The 14719-nt window shown below is 45.3% G+C and overlaps 2 protein-coding genes across 14 annotated transcripts in view; one reads left to right on the forward strand and one right to left on the reverse strand.

Annotated features, from left to right (window-relative positions):
* cunh21orf58 (chromosome unknown C21orf58 homolog) overlaps nucleotides 1–14719 on the forward strand; it is a 306245-nt gene that overhangs the window by 59628 nt on the left and 231898 nt on the right. The window contains exon 4 of one of the 9 annotated variants that reach the window (XR_015757635.1): nucleotides 149–1249. The exons of the other annotated variants lie outside the window; for them this stretch is intronic. The gene's annotated coding sequence lies outside the window, so the exon portion shown is untranslated. Of the gene's footprint in view, nucleotides 1–148; nucleotides 1250–14719 lie in introns of those variants that run through there. 9 annotated transcript variants of the gene reach the window in all.
* The window catches only part of LOC122551460 (uncharacterized), a 111894-nt gene that overhangs the window by 46385 nt on the left and 50790 nt on the right, over nucleotides 1–14719 (reverse strand). The gene's annotated exons all lie outside the window — the stretch shown is intronic.

Below are 14719 nucleotides of genomic sequence, written 5' to 3' on the forward strand. Positions count from 1 at the left end.
AATGGAGTGTATTCAGACTACAGTGCAGTGAGGTTGAAATGCCAATGTTGTATTGCCTTCTCCATACCCTGAACCCCACCCATAGCCCTTCATTCTTTTGATTATCAGCTGTACAATATTTTGTCACTTTCCCTTACATTAATTTCAGACAAAATCAACTTTCAAAATCTCCTATCTTTTTGGCTTGAAGATAATTTGAAAAAGAACGACTGGAGATTTCAAGAAAACTAATGATCTACAATGTAATGCTTGAAAGGACAGTGGATGCAGATTCAATGGCAGTTTTCAAAAGACATTTGCATACTAGAAGGAGAGATTTTCTTAGGCTGATTGGAGAAGGGCTGTTGTATTTGACTAAAAGCTCTTTCAGAGAATCAGCATGGTCACATGGGTTGAATAACCTCCTTCTGCATTTTGCCATTGCAGCACTCCTTTCTGACGCGTTTCATTTTGCTTAGGTACTGTCATCGCAAGTTATCGATATCCATAATGACTAGAGGTTATGAAGAGGAATCATAATTTGGTTTTTGGTGAAACTATATTCTCTATTTTCCGGGGTGGAGGCTCAGCAGAGATTGAATTTTCCAGAATGAGTAATAGGACACAGTAGGGAAAGGGTCAGGAATCTAACTTAAGGCACAGCAGGTAAGGGGAGACAGCTATGAGAAGAGGGGGAATCAATGCAGGACTGAGGTGTTGTACTTAAGTGTATGCAGTATAGGAAACAAGGTAAATAAGCTTTTAGTACAGATTGATATTGGCTGGTCATATTGTTGTGTCACAGAGACATGGCTGCAAAGGGGATCAGGCCTGGGAACTAAATATCCATGTCAAATCAAAAAGACAGGCAGATGGGCAGCGGGGGTGGGGATGCTTTGTTAATAAGAAATGAAATTTCAGAAGGCGTAGAACTCGTGTTAGCAGAGTTGAGGAACAGCACAGGAAAAATTACCATGACGGGAGTTGTGGGGTAATAAGGAGGTAATAACAGCACTATTAGAATAACCATGGGGGACTTGAACAGGTTGATCGCAGATCTCAAGAAAAAGAATTTGTGGAACGTTCACAAAATGGTTTTTGGAACAGCTTGTGGTAATGCCCGCTTGGGAACAGGCAATTTTGCATGTGATGTGTAATAATGGAGGAGGCGATTGTCTAATGGTATTGTCACTAGACTATTAATCCAGCAAAAAGAAAGTGAGGTCTGCAGATGCTGGAGATCAGAGCTGGAAATGTGTTGCTGGAAAAGCGCAGCAGGTCAGGCAGCATCCAGGGAACAGGAGAATCGACGTTTCGGGCATAAGCCCTTCTTCAGGAATGAGGAAAGTTTGTCCAGCAGGCTAAGATAAAAGGTAGGGAGGAGGGACTTGGGGGAGGGGCGTCGGAAATGTGATAGGTGGAAAGAGGTCAAGGTGAGGGTGATAGGTCAGACTGGGATGGGGGCGGAGAGGTCGGGAAGAAGATTGCAGGTTAGGAAGGCGGTGCTGAATTCGATGGATTTGACTGAGACAGGGTGGGGGGAGAGGAAATGAGGAAACTGGTGAAATCAGAGTTCATCCCTTGTGGTTGGAGGGTTCCTAGGCGGAAGATGAGGCGTTCTTCCTCCAACCGTCGTTTTGTTGTGGTCTGACGATGGAGGAGTCCAAAGACCTGTAAATCCTTGGTGGAGTGGGAGGGGGAATTGAAATGTTGAGCTACAGGGTGGTTGGGTTGGTTGGTCCGGGTGTCCCAGAGGTGTTCTCTGAAATGCTCCGCAAGTAGCCGGCCTGTCTCCCCAATATAGAGGAGGCCACATCGGGTGCAGAGGATGCAATAGATGATGTGTGTGGAGGTGCAGGTGAATCTGTGGCGGATATGGAAGTTTCCTTTGGGGCCTTGGAGGGAGGTGAGGGGGGAGGTGTGGGCGCAAGTCGTGCACCTCCTGCGGTTGCAGGGGAAGGTGCCGGGAGTGGAGGTTGGGTTGGTGGGGGTGTGAATCTGACGAGGGAGTCACGGAGGGAGTGGTCTTTACGGAATACTGATAGGGGAGGGGAGGGAAATATATCCTTGGTGGTGGGGTCCATTTGGAGGTAGCGGAAATGACGGCGGATGATGCGCTGTACATGGAGATTGGTGGAGTGGTAGGTGAGGACCAGTGGGGTTCTGTCCTGGTGGCGGTTGGAGGGGCGGGGTTCAAGGGCGGAGGAGCGAGAAGTGGAAGAGATGCGGTGGAGGGCATCGTCGACCACGTCGGGGGGGAAAATGTGGTCCTTGAAGAAGGAGGCCATCTGGGTTGTGCGTTTTTGGAACTGGTCCTCCTGGGAGCAGATGCGGCGGAGTCGAAGGAATTGGGAGAATGGGATGGCGTTTTACAGGGGGCAGGATGGGAGGAGGTGTAGTCCAGGTAGCTGTGGGAGTCGGTCGGTTTGTAGTAGATGTACTACAAGATGGACAAACTTTCCTCATTCCTGAAGAAGGGCTTATGCCCGAAACGTCGATTCTCCTGTTCCCTGGATGCTGCCTGACCTGCTGCGCTTTTCCAGCAACACATTTCCAGCTATTAATCCAGCAACTCAGATAATGTTCTGGGACCCAAGTTCGAATCAGTTGACTCTCAAGTGCCCTCTGAAATGACCTAGCAAACCATTCAGTTGTACCAATCGTTACAAAATCTCAAAGAAATGAAACCAGATGAATCACTGGCCATTTACCTAGGACTGGAAAAGACAATGGGAGAAACAGCCCTGTCAACTCTGCCATCTTCTCCTTACTAACATTTGGGGGTGAGTGCCAAAATTGGGATAGTTGCTTCACGGATCAGTCAAGCAACAAACAATGGTTAACAGCTATCACCATTGTTGACAGCTAACCCGAGAATGCAACTTTTAAAAAAAAGGGTTTTGTGATTTACACATGAAAGAAGTGAAACTATCACTGTATTCTAACAGATGAAAGGCTTAACACAATCAATTTTTCAATTATAATTTCAGTTACATCACACTGCAAATTTTTGCTATAAATTCTTTGTTACGATCGAGCCCTCCACAATCACCTGATGAAGGAGCGTCGCTCCGAAAGCTAGTGTGCTTCCAATTAAACCTGTTGGACTATAACCTGGTGTTGTGTGATTTTTAACTTTGTACACCCCAGTCCAACACCGGCATCTCCGAATCATGCTAAATAGACAGACTTCAAACAGATCTAGCAACTCAAGACTGGGCATCCATGAGGTGCTGTGGGCCATCAACTATAGCAGAATTGTACTCCAGCATAATCTATAATCTCATGGCCTGGCATATCTTCCACTCAACCATTACCATCAAGCCTGGGGATCAACCCTGGTTCAATGGAGAGTGCAGGAGGGCATATCAGGAGCAGTGCCGGCATACCCAAAAATAAGGTATCAACCTAGTGAAGGTATGAAACAAGATCATTTGCATGCCAAACAGCATAAGCAGCAAGTGATCGACAGAGCTAAGCGATCTCAAAACCAATGGATCAGATCTAAGCTCTGCAGTCCTGTCACATCCAGTTGTGAATGGTGGGTGGACAATTAAACAACTCACTGGAGGAGGAAGTGGCTCCACAAATATCCCCATCCCCAATGATGGAAAAGCACAGCACAACAGTGCAATTGAAAAGACTGAAGCCTTCGCAGCAATATTTGCACCTTAAGTGCCGAGTGGATGATCTATCTCGGCCTCCTCTAGTGGTCCCTAGCATTACAGATACCAGTCTTCAGCCAAATCAATTCATTCCAGGTGATATCAAGAAACAGTTGGAGACACGAGATACTGCAAATTTTCCAGATCCTGACAACATTCCAGCAATAGTACTGAAGGCTTGTGCTCCAGTACTTGCTGCTCCCCTCGGCAAGCCATTCTGGTACTGGCATCAAACTGACAATGTGAAAAACTGCCCAGGTATGTCCTGCACATAAAAAGCAGGAACCCAACCGGCCAATTACTGCCCCATCAGTCTACAGTCGATCATTAGTAAAATGATGGAAGGTGTCAAAAATAGTGCAATCAATCAGGGAGCACTTGCTCAGCAATAACCTGCTCAGTGATGCCCGGTTTGGGTTCAGCCAGGGCTACTCAGCTCCTGACCTGGTTACAGCCTTGGTTCAAACATGGACAAAATAGCTGAATTCCAGAGATGAAGCGAGAGTGACAGCCCTTGACATCAAGGCTGCATTTGACCAAGAGTGACATCAAGAAGCCTGAGCAAAACTGGAAACAATGGGTCTCAGGGGCAAACTCTCCGGTGGTTGGAATCATATCCGACACATAGGCAGATGATCGTGTTGTTTGAGGTCACTCATCTGAGCTCTAGGACATCTCTACAGGAGTTCGTCAGGATAGTGTCCTAGGCCCAACCATCTTTAGCTGCTTCATCAAAGACCTTCCCACCATCATAAGGTCAGAAGTGGAGATGTTTGCTGATGATTGCACAATGTTCAGCACCATTCACAACTCCTCAGAAACTGAAGCAGTTTATGTTCAAATGCAACAAGATCTGGACAATATCCAGGGCTTGGGCAGAAAAATGTCAAGATAGATTCATGGCACACAAATGCCAGACTATGACCATCAGCAATAAGTGACAATCTAACCACCACGATCTCCATGGCATAAGTCAGGACTGTGATGGAATACTCCCCACTTGCCTGGATGAGTGCAGCCCCAACAACACAAGAAACTTGACCCCATCCAATACGAAGCAAATAGCTTGATTGGCACAAGATGCACTCCCAACACCAGTGTGTATACTATCTCCAAGATGCACTGTAGAAGTTCACCGAAGGTCCTCTGACCTTCCAAACCCACAAACACTTCCATTTAGAAGGACAAATGCAGCAGATGCATGGAAACATCACCATTTTCAAGTTCTGCCACTCACCATCCTGACTTGAAAATATATCACCTTTCCTTTACTGTCGCTGGGTAAAGATCCTAGGATTCCCTCCTTCACAGCATTGTTGGTCAACCCACAGCAGGTTGACCACAGCAGTTCAAGAAGGAAGCTCACCATGACCTTCTTAACGGCAACTAGGGATGGGCAATAAATACTAGTGACGTGCGCATCCCACAAATGAATATAAAACAAAATTAGACAGAGTTGATTTGGGAGTTGAAGGTGAAGAAACTCCTCAGGGACAGTGACCATAATTTGATAGAATTCACCCTGAATTTAAGAGGAAGAAGCTGGAATCAGATGTAGTACAATTGAATAAAGATAACCACAAAGACATGAGGGAGGAGCTGGCCAGCTGAAAGGGAAGATGATAGGGCATGGCAAACATTTCTGAGGATAATTGTGAGGCACAGCAGATATTCATGCCAAAGAATCATCATCATATTAAGGGAAGGATGAGGCAACCACAGTGACAAGGGAAGTCAGGGACAGCTTGAAAGCAAAGAAAAAAAACATATAATGTGGCGAAGAATATGGGAAGCCAGAGGATTGGGAAGCCATTAAAAACCAGCAGAGGATAACTAAAAAAAGAAATAAGCTGGAAGGGGGGGAGGATAATGAAATACAGGAGTAAACTAGCCAGTAACATAAAAGAAGATTGCAAAATATTTTTACATATCTAAAAAGGTAAGGGAGAGGGAGGATTAAACATTGGACTGCTGGAAAATGAGGCTGGAGAAGTTGTAATGGGAAACAAAGAAATGGCAGAGGAACTGAATAGGTACTGTGCGTCAGTTTTCATAGTGGAAGACATCAGTAACATAGCTGAACTTTAAGACACTCGGGGGTTCAGTTGTGTGCAGTGGCCATCACTAAGGTGGTGGTGCTGGGGATGTTGAATAATCTGAAGGTGGATCAGATGGACTACACCCTAGAGTTCTGAAGGAGGTAGCCAAGGAGACTGTAGAGGCACTGTTAGTGATCTTTCAGGAATCACGAGAGTCAGAGATCCGAGCGTACTAGAAAATGGCTAATATAACATCTTTTCAAAGTTTGTGCGAAGATTTGTAGCTCGGGTGCTCGTTGTTGTGGTTCTGTTCGCCGAGCTGGAAGTTTTTGTTGCAAACGTTTCGTCCCCTAGCTAGGCGACATCATCAGTGCTTGGGAGCCTCCTGCGAAGCGCTTCTTTGATGTTTCCTCCGGTGTTTATAGTGGTCTGTCCCTGCCGCTTCCGGTTGTCAGTTTCAGCTGTCCGCTGTAGTGGTTGGTATATTGGGTCCAGGTCGATGTGTTTGTTGATGGAGTTTGTGGATGAATGCCATGCCTCTAGGAATTCCCTGGCTGTTCTCTGTCTGGCTTGCCCTATGATAGTAGTGTTGTCCCAGTCGAATTCATGTTGCTTGTTGTCTGCGTGTGTGTCTACTAAGGATAGCTGATCGTGTCGTTTCGTGGCTAGTTGATGTTCATGTATGCGGATTGTTAGCTGTCTTCCTGTTTGTCCTATGTAGTGTTTTGTGCAGTCCTTGCATGGTATTTTGTACACTACATTAGTTTTGCTCATGTTGGGTATCGGGTCCTTCGTTCTGGTGAGTTGTTGTCTGAGCGTGGCTGTTGGTTTGTGTGCCGTTATGAGTCCTAGGGGTCGCAGTAGTCTGGCTGTCAGTTCCGAGATGCTCCTGATGTATGGTAGTGTGGCTAGTCCTTTTGGTTGTGGTATGTCCTCGTTCCGTGGTCTTTCTCTTAGGCATCTGTTGATGAAGTTGCGCGGGTATCCGTTTTTGGTGTTCCTCTTCCTCTTTTTGCAGTTCTGGTGTACTGCAGTGTGTTGTGGCCCTTTTGAATAGTGTCCTGATGCAGCTTCGTTTGTGTGTGTTGGGGTGGTTACTTTCATAGTTTAGGACTTGGTCTGTGTGTGTGGCTTTCCTGTATACCCTTGTAGTGAATTCTCCATTCGGTGTTCTCTGTACCATCACGTCTAGGAATGGGAGTTGGCTATCCTTTTCTTCTTCTCTCGTGAATCGGATTCCTGTGAGTGTGGCGTTGATAATCCGGTGTGTTTTTTCTATTTCCGTGTTTTTGATGATTCCAAACGTGTCATCGACATATCTGACCCAGAGTTTGGGTTGAATTTGTGGTAGGACTGTTTGTTCTAACCTTTGCATAACTGCCTCTGCTATGAGTCCCGAGATTGGTGATCCCATGGGTGTTCCGTTGATTTGTTCGTATATCTGGTTGTTGAATGTGAAGTGTGTTGTGAGGCACAAGTTCCAGTAGTCCAGTAGGAAGAGGAACACCTACACAAGGTATTCGCCAAAAACGGATACCCGCGCAACTTCATCAACAGATGCCTAAGAGAAAGACCACGGAACGAGGACATACCACAACCAAAAGGACTAGCCACACTACCATACATCAGGAGCATCTCGGAACTGACAGCCAGACTACTGCGATCCCTAGGACTCATAACGGCACACAAACCAACAGCCACGCTCAGACAACAACTCACCAGAACGAAGGACCCGATACCCAACATGAGCAAAACTAATGTAGTGTACAAAATACCATGCAAGGACTGCACAAAACACTATATAGGACAAACAGGAAGACAGCTAACAATCCGCATACATGAACATCAACTAGCCACGAAACGACACGATCAGCTATCCTTAGTAGACACACACGCAGACAACAAGCAACATGAATTCGACTGGGACAACACTACTATCATAGGGCAAGCCAGACAGAGAACAGCCAGGGAATTCCTAGAGGCATGGCATTCATCCACAAACTCCATCAACAAACACATCGACCTGGACCCAATATACCAACTACTACAGCGGACAGCTGAAACTGACAACCGGAAGCGGCAGGGACTGACCACTATAAACACCGGAGGAAACATCAAAGAAGCGCTTCGCAGGAGGCTCCCAAGCACTGATGATGTCGCCTAGCCAGGGGACGAAACATTTGCAACAAAAACTTCCAGCTCGGCGAACAGAACCACAATAACATCTTTGTTTAGAAGGGAAGGAGGCAGAATTCAGGAAACTATAGGCTGCTTAGCCACCCTCGGTCATTGGTAAGATTTCAGAGTTCATTATTAAAAATGAAATTGCATCATACTCGAAAATATAGCTGAGTCAGAAAAGCTTCATCAAGGGGAGGTCATACCTTACAAGTCTGATAGAATTTTTTGAGGTAACAAGCAAATTAGACTAGGGAGAGCCAGTGGACATAATCTATTTGGATTTCCAGAAGGCCTTTCTGGTGCCACACAGGAGACTGCCGAACAAAATAAAAGCCCCTGGTGTTAGGGGCAAGGCAATCGCATGATTAGAAGACTGGCAGACTGACAAAAGATAGAAAGTGGAGATAAAGGGGCCTTTTTCAGAATGGCAACCAATGACTAGTGGAGTTTTGCAGGGGTCAGTGTTGGGACCACCACTTTTCACATTATACATTAATGATCTGGACAAAGTAACTGAGGGTATCTTTGCTAAGTTTATAGATGACACAAAGATAGGTGGGGGACAGGAAGTGTTGAGGACGTAGGAAGGCTGCAGAAGGGCTTGGATATTCAAGGCAAGTAGGCAAAAGTGGCATTTGGAATACAATGAGAGAAGGTGCGAAGTAATAGATTTTGGTTGGAAGATTAGAAGCGTGGACTATTTTCTAAAAGGGTAAAGGCTTCTGAAATCTGAAGCACAAAGGAATCTTGGGAGTCCTAGATCAGAATTCTCTTCAAGTTAACATGCAGGTTCACTTTTCGGTTAGGAAGGCAAATGCAATGTTGGCATTCGTTTCAAGATGGCAGGAAAACAAAAGCAGAGGTGTACTGTTGGGGCTGTATAAGGCCCATGATCTGACTGTATTTGGAACATCATGAGCAGTTTTGGGCCCTGTATCTAAGGAAGACTATGCTGGTCCTGGAGGCATCCTGAAGGGGTTGACAAGAATGATCCTAGGACACAGCCTCAAGATGAAGGGATGATCCTTTAGAACTGAGATGAGGAGGAATTTTTTTAGCCAGAGGGTGGTGACTCTCTGGAACTCATCATTGCAGAGGGCTGTGGAGGCCAAGCTTGAATGTATGGAAGACAAAAATAGTTAGGCTCTTAATTAGTTAATGGCTATGGGAGAAGGCAGAAGAATGAGGTTGAGAATGATACCAGCCACGATCAAATGGCGGAGTGAACTCGATTGGCTGAATAGCCGAACTCTGCTCCAATACCTTATGGTGTTCTGAAGGATGGTATATTGGACTCAAAATGTTAACTGTGTCTCTTTCCAGATGTTATTGATGCTGTTAGGTTGTGTCTCTTTGCAGGGGGTAGGGAGGACTGTGAACAGAGGAAGCAGGATGTGAACAGCGAGGAAAGGCAGGCTGTGAATAGTGTAGAATAGGTGGGCCAGTATTCACAAACAGGAAGGAGGGCTGTGAATAAAAGGGTAGGCTGTGAAAGACGAGGAAGGCTGTGAACGGCAGGGGAGACAGGTGTGAAAGTGGGCAGGCAGGTGGGAATGGGGAGGGAAGGGAAAGAGGGGGACAGCTGAGGGGGAAGGGGTGTGTGAATAGTTGGAGGCGGCTGTGAACAGGGGAGTTGGGTGTGAATGGGAAATGGTGCTGTGAACAAGTCTCTTCCCCATAAAAAGCCTAGACATTGCCTGGAAAACAAGTGTGGTTCCAAGCACAAGTACTATTGTTGCACCTTCAATTGTGATTCATCTACTTCCCAGTTTCTAGGAAAAGAACTGCTACAGATCAGCAAACTGACAAATTCGCAACTGAACACTGACTCACTGAATTCCAAGTATTGCAAACTAATATTAACATTTTTGATTTTTTAAGAAACTCAAACTGTAACTTTCTTCCTTTCTTCTTCTGTTCCTTTCTACCTTGCATGTCTGTTTATGAAAAAAATAGCAAAGTGCAATCTTCCAGAGTTCTGAATTTGTTCCAATAAACCCGACCTTTGTTTATCATCCTTCAGAATTCTGCTGTGTGGTTTATTTCAAAGATTGAAATGAACAAAAAGGGTTTGGGGGAAATATGCTTCAGCCCACTTCAGTAAAAACAGGATTACAAGGAAAAACATTCCATCCAACAATACATTGCTGCCTTGAGTTTATAAGAGGTAAAGCAGAATAATCAGATCTGAGGAAGGGTCATTCAACCTGAAACATTAACTCTGATTTCTCTACACAGATGCTGCCAAACATACTGAGCTTTTCCAGCAATTTCTGTTTTTGTCTCTGATTTACAGCACCCGCAGTCCTTTCAGTTTTTATCATTTAAATTCACACCCATTCCTTCATCGTCCGTAGCACAGCCCCATTCACTTTTCTTCAGCAAATAACTTTGTGAATACTTCCTTTCATTTTTTTTCCCATCTGCATGCTATACCCATGAAACTTATTCCTCTCACCACAAATACTGATTGATCTGCTACGTTTCAACATTTTATGTTTTTGTTTCAGACTTCTTTCATTTTGTGCAATGAAAAATGTTACAACTTTTAAAATTTGTTCATGGGATGTGGACTAGGCCAGCATTTCTCACTAATTTCTAACTGCCCCCAACAAGGATCTGATGAGCAGACTTCATGAACAATTTAAACTAATTCGGCAGCAGGAGGGGATACAGACTGTTTGAAGAATAAGGGTACAGAGTCATACAGTAACACAATCAAGATTAGAGTAGTGCTGGAAATGCACAGCAAGTCAGGCAGCATCCGAGAAGCAGGAAAATTGTCAGTTCGGACACGAGCCCTTCATCAAGAATCATTGTTAATATGAGTCATTGTTAATGATTCCTGATGAAGGGCTCCTGCCCAAAATGTCGATTTTCCTGCTCCTCAGATACTGCCTGACCTGCTGTGCATTCCAGCACCATTCTAATTTTGACTCTAATCTCCAGCATCTGCAGTCCTCACATTTGCCTAGTAACACAATCAAGTCAGAGGCAGTGCATTGATTTTAAAGGGAGTAAGACAAGGCTGGATGAGCTTTACTTTAATGCCAGGAGTATCAAAGGTAAAATGTATGAGTCATTGTTAATGACTGACATGTAGAAGCGTGATACAGTAGTCATCACAATCCAGGAAATAGACAATATCTTCAAGCAAGACAGAGGAGGGGTTAAAAGAGGAGGACTCATTGCATAATTAGTGAAGGAGTGATTCGGTTTAGCTTAGCTGGCTAGATCATTGGAATACAGAGTGGTGTGATGCCAATAGCGTGGGTTCAATTCCCAATACCAGTCTGAGGTTACCATGAAGGACTCTCCTTCTCAACCTCTTCCCACCCCTGAGGTTTGGTAGCCTTCAGGTTAAATCACCATCAGTCACTTCTCTCTCTTATGAGAAAGCAGTCCCTATGGTCTGGTAAGACTATGGCAACACAACAAAAAGGTTAAGGAGTCAGTCACAGCAGTGAGGTGAGACATCTTGGAAGGGACATCAAATGAATCTTTGTTGGTCAAGCTTAGGAATAAAAAAGGGGCAGCCACATTGCTAAGTGCTTATTGTAGGCCCCGAGAGAATCAGTAGAAAATTGAGGAGCAGATTTGTGCACAATTTGCAGAGGTGTGTCAAAGCAATAACCAAAGGGTAATTACATTTTCAATTTTCCCAACATTAACTGGGATAGACAGTGTTAAGGACTTAGATGGATTGGATTTCATGAAATGTGTCCAGGAGAACTTTTCAGGCCAATACTGTAATTTAGATTATGTAACCAGCTAGTGCTGCGAGTTGGTTATAAGTGTGGGCTCAGGTGAATACTGGGCTTTAATGAAGAAGGCGAGCAAGGTAAAGGCAAGGTTCTTCTATCTTTCTTAGAATGAGAGCCAAGAGATGGCAGTCAGGGAAGTGGTGTGCTCCTCCTGCCAGATGTGGGAGATCAGGGAGCAGTCTAATGTCCCTCATGACAATGTCTGCAGGGAAATGTGACTGGCTGCAGCTTCTCGCAGACCGCATCGTTCAGTTGGAGTGACAGTTAGACACACAGAGGATCTCACAGGGGGAAGAGAGTATGACAGACACTAGTTACAGAGAGGTGGTCACACTGCAGGCTCAACCAGGTAGATGGGTGACCATCAGAAGGGGCAGGCAGGTTGTGCAGGAGTCTCCTGTGGCTATTCCACTCTCTAACATGTATACTGTTTTGGATATTGTTGGTCGGAATAACCTCTCAGGGGAGTATAACAGCAGCAGCCAGGCTTGTGGCACCACCACTGGCTCTGCTGTAGAGCAGGGTGGGGCAAAATCAGGCGCTTCTGTGATCACGTTCAAGACTCCAAGATGATGTATTGTCTCCCTGGAGCCAGGGTCAAGGTCATCTGAGAGGGTGCATGAAATTCTTAAGGAATTGTGCACATTGGTACCAATGACATAGGTAGAAAGAGGGATGAGATCCTGCTGAGTAAGTACAGGGAGTTAGGATAGAGGCTGAAAAGCAGAACCTCGAGGGTAGGAATCTTTGGGTTACTATCAGTGCCAAGTGCTTTTAAAAAAAGATAGGACAGATGAATGCGTGGCTAAGAAGCTGGTGCGGAGAGCAGGGTTTCAGATCCTTGGATCATTGGGACCTCTTCTGGGACAGGGGTGACCTGTACAAGAGGGACGTGTTGCATCTAATCTGGAGTAAAATCAATATCCTCACAGGGAGGGTTTAAACTAGAGTAGTAAGGGACTGGAAACCCGAGCAGCAGATCAGCAAGTGGAAGGATTGATGGGAAAGTAAATATAAAGACCAGTAAATCAGAAAGAAAGGACAGGCAGAGACAGATAAATGAACACAATGGTACAAGTGGGCTGAAGTGTGTTTATTTCAGTGCAAGGAGTATTATAGATAAGGGAAATATGTTTAGAGCTTGGATCAATACATGGGACTATGACGTCGTGGCCATTACAGAGATTTGGTTGACAGAGGGACAGGACTGGCTGCTCAATGTTCCAGGGGTTCGTTGTTTTAGACAAGATAAAGGAAGATAAAAGAGCTGGAAGAGTTGCATTACTAATTAGGGAGAATTCACATCTGTATTCAAAGAGGAGATACTGAAGGGCTCATCCATGAGGCAATATGGGTGGACCTCAAAAGTAAAATGGATGCAATCACTCTTATAGGATTATACTATAGGCCCCGACACAGCTGTTGAGGAACAAATATGTAAGTAAATTATGGAAAGATGCAATAAAAATAGAGTTATCATAGTGGGTGACTTTAACTTCTCAAATATTGACTGGGACTCCCCTACAGCAAGGGCTTAGATAGGGCAGTATTTATTAAGTGCATCCATGTGGGTTTCTCAAAACAGTATATGGATGGTCAACCGGCTATTGAGCTTGGCCAGGTGACTGACCTTTCAGTGGGAGAGCATTTTCGAAACAGGGATCACAAACTCCTTAGGTTTTAAGATAGCTATGAGAAAGGATAAGCGAGGACCTTGTGGAAAAATAGTAAACTGGGGGAGAGCAATTTATGTCAGTATTAGGCAGGAGCTAGGAAGTATTAATTGGGAGGAGTTGTTATCGGGCAAGTTGGCGAGGTCCCGGAGGACCAGTGAGCAGCTAATATTGCTAATCCATTCAAGAAGGGGAAAAAAGGATATCTAGGAAACTATCAATGAGTCTTACATTGGTGGTTGGGAAGCTCCTGGAGAAAATTCTTAGTGATGGGATTTATGTGCATTTGGAAAAGCATGACCAAAATAGGGTCAGTCAGCATGGCTTTGCACAGAGCAAGTCATGTTTTACCATCTTAATCGAATTTTTAGAGGAGGTAACAAAGGTGACTGATGAGGTAGAGCAGTGGATGTCATCTGCATGGATTTTAGTAAGGCTTTCGACAAAGTCCCTCATGGTAGGCTCATCCAAAAGGTTAGGATGCATGAGATTCACAGTGACTTGGCCACGTCGATTCAGAAATGGCTTGCTCATAGAAGACAGAGGGTAGTGGTAGAAGCATGTATTTCAGGCTGGAGGCCTGTGATTAGTAATGTTCTGCAGGAAACTGTACTGGGACCTCTACTTGGATGAAAATACAGATGGGTGGGTTAGTAAATGTGGTAAAAACAATGACTGCAGATGCTGGAAACCAGATTCTGGATTAGTGGTGCTGGAAGAGCACAGCAGTTCAGGCAGCATCCGAGGAACAGTAAAATCGACGTTTCGGGCAAAAGCCCTTCATCAGGAATAAAGGCAGAGAGCCTGAAGCATGGAGAGATAAGCTAGAGGAGGATCGGGGTGGGAGAAAGTAGCATAGAGTACAATAGGTGAGTGGGGGAGGGGATGAAGGTGATAGGTCGGGGCGGGGACAGGGTGGAGTGGATAGGTGGAAAAGAAGATAGGCAGGTAGGACAAGTCCTGACAAGTCATGGGGACAGTGCTGAGCTGGAAGTTTGGAACTAGGGTGAGGTGGGGGAAGGGGAAATGAGGAAACTGTTGAAGTCCACATTGATGCCCTGGGGTTGAAGTGTTCCAAGGTGAAAGATGAGGCGCTCTTCCTCCAGGTGTCTGATGGTAAGGGAGCAGCGGTGAAGGAGGCCCAGGACCTCCATGTCCTCGGCAGAGTGGGAGGGGGAGTTGAAATGTTGGGCCACAGGGCGGTGTGGTTGATTGGTGCGGGTGTCCCGGAGATGTTCCATAAAGCGCACTGCTAGGAGGTGTCCAGTCTCCCCAGTGTAGAGGAGACCGCATTGGGAGCAACGAATGCAATAAATTATATTAGTGGATGTGCAGGTAAAACTTTGATGAATGTGGAAGGCTCCTTTAGGGCCTTGGATGAAGGTGAGGGAGGAGGTGTGGACACAGGTTTTGCAGTT

The sequence above is a fragment of the Chiloscyllium plagiosum genome, unplaced genomic scaffold (genome assembly GCF_037043375.1).
Source record: "Chiloscyllium plagiosum isolate Xiang-an unplaced genomic scaffold, Cpla_swu_hap1 HiC_scaffold_7, whole genome shotgun sequence".
In the NCBI taxonomy this organism is placed as follows: domain Eukaryota; kingdom Metazoa; phylum Chordata; class Chondrichthyes; order Orectolobiformes; family Hemiscylliidae; genus Chiloscyllium; species Chiloscyllium plagiosum.